This window comes from Phaethon lepturus, unplaced genomic scaffold, assembly GCF_000687285.1.
Source record: "Phaethon lepturus isolate BGI_N335 unplaced genomic scaffold, ASM68728v1 scaffold54622, whole genome shotgun sequence".
NCBI lineage: Eukaryota > Metazoa > Chordata > Aves > Phaethontiformes > Phaethontidae > Phaethon > Phaethon lepturus.
In genome coordinates, this window is record NW_010523690.1 from 1 (window position 1) to 7,097 (window position 7,097).

Consider the following 7,097-nt stretch of genomic DNA (forward strand, 5'->3'; position numbering starts at 1 on the left):
GAAGGTCCTTTCTAACCTAGTGTTTCTGTGAGTCTGTGAATTCTACATAGTATTGATAGTCATTTCAGCAACTTTGTGTTTAGGAGGTTAAGCTGGAGAAAGCATATGTGAAAATTATGGTGGTAGAGCTGTAGTTCAGTAGTGATTCTAGTGGAATAAGAAACTGGCATATAAACAGTCTGGCTGTTCTCCATTTAGTAAGGAATTTTTTCAGTCTGTGTAGTAGACAAGCTAAGGAGAGCAGCATCTAATGATGTGAGTCTTTCAGCTGGCATTTGAGACCTCAGAAATATTCGTTATAACACAGTTTGCAGTGATAGACAGTATTTTCCTTTTTTGTTTGTGGGTAATTGAATTTGATGGTTCAGAGTGTTTTGCTACCTCTTGGAATATTCAGTTTATCTTCCTGCTGCTTATGGGATGTCTTCTTAGTTATGTTACTTTTGTACAAGGCAAGTGAAAATTTTGACTACCCAGATTACTTACTGTTAACTGCTGACGCTTTCCAAGAGGTTAATTCCTTTGCCTGTTACACAGTAAAGCAGAAAGTACGTAACACCTTTGGCTCAGTTTGTAATTTCCAACTAGCAAGAAGAAATTTCTATAACACAGTGTAAAATCCTCAAAAGATCTTTCTTGAAAACATTGAAGTTTTTAACATAAAAAGCATGCTATAATGAAAAGTTTCTCTAAGGCATTAATTAGACAGCTAGATCAGGCAATTCAGGTTGAGCTAGGTTAATATTAAAATGTTTGAATTACTAAAGTTCATTAATTTCTAGAATCTTGATTTAAACTCTAATTTCATGGGTTTTTTTCCATAGTACTGCTGAGGTATACAAATAATTTTTCCTCATGACAGATACATATGTCTGTATTATAGCTATAAAAATATTAAATACATATTAAAAAGACTCTCATACAATTTAAAACTTGTTTAAGGGTCTGTTTGGGCCCAGAACCTTTAGGAATTCCCAATTCCTTCTGAATTTAGGGTTTCTTATTGATACAATCAGGTTAGTTGCCAAGTCTCAGACATACTTATAACCACGTAACCTGATATGCAGGCTTCTATATGGTCCTGAGACCATGTGGTGCCCCAAAGAAAAGTTGCAGCCAGGAGCAAGGCTGTTTCTCTGTTTTCTGCTCTGTTTGCATTTCGTAGTTGCCCTCTGGAAAATCAGGTGTCAGGAGCAAGCCTGTCAATGCACCTTTACTGAGACAGTGTGGTGTAGTTCTGAGCATGCACATTGAATTTTGAGTTTTTAATTCTGAGCCTGGATTTAAAGCACTCATTCAGTACCTCTTACACTTTCAGCAATGCTTGCACACAATAACCCCACTGTGAGAGGGAGGAAGATCGGCTGCATGCAGTCCCTTCTTACTGAAAGAAGTAACTAGAAAGGTTGACTGCCTTTGATCTTACAGTATTGATCCCTTTAGGGACCTTCTGTAAACAGAGTATCTACTAGGTACATTTAAAATTTAATCCACAGACTGAAAACTGAAAGACCTCAGTTTATCTTGAGTCCTCCAGTTCTAATTCACAAATTCACAAATATTCTAAATGTAGTTTTGTATCTCATGTTATATTAATTACCTGATCTTAGGAGACATTGTAGTAGGACCAAACTACCAAATATATAATTAATAATTTTAAAGGCTTGATCTACAAAGGTGTAAATGCAAGGACGAAAGCTAATTCAATTACCTAGTATCTTGCAACATGCGCTGTATTTAAAAGATCATCACCTCACTAGGTAGAATAAAGATTTCAGCCTTACTTGTGAAGTCATGTGTTTAAAGACCCATAATAGTCTCTAGCTATTACTTTGTACAAGTTATTTTTTTCTGTATTTCTTTTAAAACTAGTTTAATGAGGGAGGGTTGCTTATTCGAAGACTTAAATTGCAATTTGTTTAGCATGTCTCATTTGAAGACACCGCTGAAAGCCAGTGACTGTCCTCGTAATGCTTATTTTTCTAACACACTAATGATTGTGCAGTACTGAAAGGTGGTTTTGTAAGGAAATGTGTAGAAGAATATTGTGCAGGGGTGTTTTTTATACCACTCTTGTATTCTAAGAATGAAACTCTTCTTCTGTCTGTTGTGATTGATTCTTAATGCTTTCCTCCTAGCTGGCTGTCTGGTATGAGGACTGCAGTAGATGCACTTTGAACCATCACTACTTCTAGATCGCTACTTCCCTACATGAACACGGCTAAGCGTTCACTTTGTGCATTAATGCTGAAGTTATAAGCAAAATACACTATCTATCTGTAAAATAATACCAAGCATTTCTAATTCTCTGAAGATTCATGGGGGATGTGACCTTTTCCAGAACCAAGGCTACTCTTCCATTAGGCATGACACATCAATTTTATATTGATCAATAATATTTTAAAATGTAGAAGTAAGTTATTTGCGAGTGTATTTTGTATACTACAAGACCTTGCAAAAGCGTGCTGTTAGTATTGGGAGGTAGCCTGACAAGGACTTTGATCGAACACCAGTTATTTGTAAATGTTTTATGAACTTGAATGTGAAGGTTTTAAATAAATTTAGGATATACCGGGAGCATTGCTTTATAAGTGAAGCTATTTAACACCTCACTGTTGTTTGGACCTTCCATATTAAGTTTCATCATCATTTGGTGTTTGACAGAAAGAGTAATGAATTAGGTGATTTTTGGCTTGTTGTTGTTGTGCCTTTTTCAGAGTTCACTTTCGGTTCCCTAACTGAAGTAGGCATCACAGGAATAAACAGAGACTGTTCATTTTTATTGGTGGCTTGAAGGCAAAACTCTGTAGCTGACAGATAGGCCTGATAGTTCTAGAGCTAAATTTCTAGACCTAGTTCTATAGTGGTGCAGTTGGCTGCTGTGATACATTATAAAACTATTTCTGATCTATCTAAAAGATAAGATAAGGAGTAAGGCAGTGAAGAATCAAGATAATTTTTAATCTTAATGATTTAATAACTGTCAGTAGTCAAACTATTAAATGTAAAAGCTGACTGAGAATATGGGTACTTGATTGGAATTCGGAGCAACCTGAAAGCTAGGCAATAGAATAAACTGTTTCATGTAAATAGGTTGTTAAAGCATACCATGTAACACTGTACTTGATAATTGTTTATATCAGGCTTTTAGATATGCTGGCCTTGTGACCAGAGTTAATTTTTTTCAGCTATAATTACCCCTCCTCCCCCAAATGAAAAACTCCTCAATGTGAAGAAACATCAGCTTTTGTGTCTGTAGCTTCACTACTGGAGCTGTGGAGATTTTAAGTGACTGTACAAGATACAGCACCATAGATGAAATGTGTTCCATGTGTCTTTATATAGTTGGAATAAAATGATTTATCAAATAATTATTTATCAAATAATGATTTATCATGGGAACATGGATTGATTTGATTGATTTGCATATGTAAAGATTTATAAAACTGTGGTGTGATTACTATATCAGTGTGCCTGAGAAATGACCTGAATATGTAGAATAATCACAACTATCTCTTTTTGGTATTGAATTCTTGGTACAAATATTTGTATTTACTTTTTAAAGCTGCATAGAGATTATTAAGGCATAAACAAAGCTAGCTAATGCATCAGAACTTTATTCTGTAGTAACAATCCAGATACAATCTAAACATGTGATACCTATACTTTTTTAGTTTGAGGTGGGACAACATGTGCCCTCTTTGAGATGGAGGAGAGGGCAATACACTAAATTACTTCTCTTGACACATTAGTAATGGAATTGGACCTATGGGGTATCAACCCCCTATGGGGGAACCTATGTGGTCAACCCCTGAGCAGCACATCACCCACAGGCTGCTGGAAGCCCAGTTTGGGGAACAGCTGAGACAGAGGCCGGGCAGGTGTTAGCTGTTGCTGGCATCAAAAGTTTTTTCAGGTTGTTGTTCAGTGCTGCTCGGAACTCCGGAGAGGAACAGTCTGCAGCCAGGAGTAATTGTTCAAACGATGGCAACCCATTCCCCAAAGCTGCTCTCCTGCAGGCCCCTCTGCCCGTGCACAGTAACGCTGTCAGGCGTCCTCCTCTTACATGACAGGAGACAACTGGAGTTCCCCTTCCATCTGCATATGTTTTTCCCAGCACACCCCTTCCCAAGAAACAGGAATGAAATTCCTCCAACCTGCAGTCTATTCAAGGAGACATTATAGAAGCCTCAGAATGGAGAGGGCAGTGTAACCTCTCCTGGCAGGCAGCAACACAGACAGCTGATTGAAACACTTCACCTGATCTGGTCAGATGAAAACAGGCTGTACCTAAGCAGGCATGTGAGTCTGTTGATGTGATCTTAATGTGTGTGTGTATGTATCTTTTCAGGGTGTTGATGATGCCTTCTATACATTAGTTCGAGAAATCAGAAAACACAAAGAGAAGATGAGCAAAGATGGTAAAAAGAAGAAAAAGAAGACAAAGACAAAGTGTATAATTATGTAAATACAATTTATCCTTATTCTTAAGAAGTACTTAAGTAATTTTTGTACATTACACTAAATTATTAGCATTTGTTTTAGCATTACTTTACTTTCTGCTTCATGATCCTGTTAGCTTTACCTGAATGCTTGTTTTAAATGACAGTGGAAACTTCATTCCTCTTAAAGTGCCAGTATTCTTTGACTGTTGGTTCTTGAACTAGCAATGCCTGTGAAAACAAAACAAACTAAAAACAAACAAACAAACCCCCCCAAAAAAACTGAGAACTGTCTTAGGACTCTTTGGTGCATGCACAGTTGCTAACTTCCTATTTTTCTTACTGATTGTAAACTTCTGTTCTGTGTGCAAACCAAACAATGAAATGATGCTCTGCACATTGTAATATCCCCTTTAATTTTTTGGTGTCTAAATCTGGTTGGGAAAAAGGACTAGTTAGCAAAAGAGACTTTCGTTTCAGCCTTTCTTTTGTTTTAGACTGACTGCAATATAGAGAGACCAGAAGCCTTTATAGTCTTCCTATAGATTTTGCTTCTAGGCATCTAGTCTTGTAGCATTTCAGATCAACTTTAATGAATGTAAAGATAAAACTTTCACAAAAAAATTTTTCACTGCAATTTGTCACAGTCACTCGTTAAATACTCTATTTTTTCTATAAAAAATAAAAATTAAAAAAATACAACAATGCACATCTGGCAATGGAAAAAGTAAAAGTTCTAATTAGGTTGATTTGCTATTGTTAATGCATTGCTTTAAGACTTTCACTGACTCTTTGTCTCTGAAGACCAAGGTGAAATCCTAGCTCTCCTGACCCCCAGTGGCAAATCTAAGTAGCTTTGTTCAGTAGGTACAGGATTTCACCCTTTAGTGTCTCTAGGAAATACTAGAAAGCCTTAATAGATAAGTCGATTAAATTCTTAGCTAAATTCATACATGGATCCAGAATTTACCGTAAGAATGAAATCAGAATAAATCCTAAATTATATAGCGAAGTAAAACCATTTTTTTTCCCCCACGAGTGGCATTAAATATTTCCAGATGCCTATTTTGTGCAAAATAGGGGAGAAGTTTTAAATTGTACTCACATCAAATGAGTGAATGAATGAGTTGAATTCATCTGCTTCATGCAAATAATTTGGAAATCCGCTATGCCATAAAAATGGTGTGGAATTTGCACAAACCGTCAGCATAGGACATGGTTTCCAGCGTCAATGTTGTTTGTGTAATGTTTGTGAAGTACTAGTTTTGTTGCACAGATGAAATGGTTGGTGAGTGGCATTCCAGTGTCTAGACTGTCATGAAGCTAGACCAAGATTTTAATGTTACCTTTCTCTGTGATTAAGTTCTCTTGTGATATTGCCCTCCCTCACCACTCTTTTTTCCTGATTGAAATTAATGCAGAATTTTTGCAGAAGCTTTCATTTTTTGGTACTGCAGTAATGTAGTTATTCTGCACTAAAGTAAGAGCCAGTAATTCCAGTGTTGACAGTTCCTGTTGTCTTACTGTAAATGTTGCATTGTTTGATTGTTTCATTAGGGCCTGGGTTCCTGAAGGTACACTCCTTCATAGTACCTAACTCAGCTGCAGAGTAAAATTGAAAATGTGACTCTGGTGTGCCCAAGAAAACAAAACACAAGACATTGAAGTAGGATAATTCAGGACACTGGAAAGTTTGGAACAGGGAATAGCAGCATTGCCCTAACTAACCTAAGGTATAACTAAACAATTATGTGGAAATTTTACACAGTACAATTTTCATACACCTGTGTAACTTGGACCATTTAAATGATGTTAAAGGTGCAACTGCATGAGAAAAGTATTCTTTTGCTTCTATTAAAAAAAAAAAAACAAACCACCAGTGACTCTCACGGGTGGAGAGCTGCAAAGCTGGCAGGGGACGTGTACTGTCTGGGTTGCTGTGTGTTCTTTAGTTTCAATGTGGCTGAGAGGAATAATGCCTTTCCCTGCCTGCGCCTGCCATTCCCCACTCTCCACCAAAACCCAGGCCCCCTCCCCTCCTTTCAGCTTCAATGTGAAATATACTTTATGATGAAAAACAGTAATAGGAGAACCTAACATTATATCATAAGGAACAATAAGGAATATGAACTGATTCTTAATGTCACTTTACAGCTTCCAAGGTTAAAACGTTTTGGAGACAGTTATTTGCACATTTTAGACAGTCTTGATTATAGAAGAAAAACGTAGCAAAAGTGGATAGTGTACCTTGAGTAAATGAAAGTAATCTTGAGATTACTTTAAGATTTTTGTAACTGAGTCACACTGCATGTAAAATTGGGGCTGGTCTAAAATTCTTACGTTAATTTACCTAAAAACTGCTAGGAGAAATTCTAGCTGAAATGTCTTAATCATCAAATGTGGATTTATAGCTCTAATATAAAGCTATATATAAAACAGGTTGGTGTTTTTTTTCAGTAAATGTGATCCGTAGCTCCCAATCTAATTAAATTCGTACAAAATCTATTTAGATTAGCCCTCATTTACTTTTTTTACAAAAAGAAAAATACACATCCTTGCCACTGTTGTGCAGTTTTGTCTTAATATTTGTTGAGATTTGGTGAAGCATGTTGGATTGCAGCTTGCACAAGTTGATCTCATAATTATGTCTTTCCC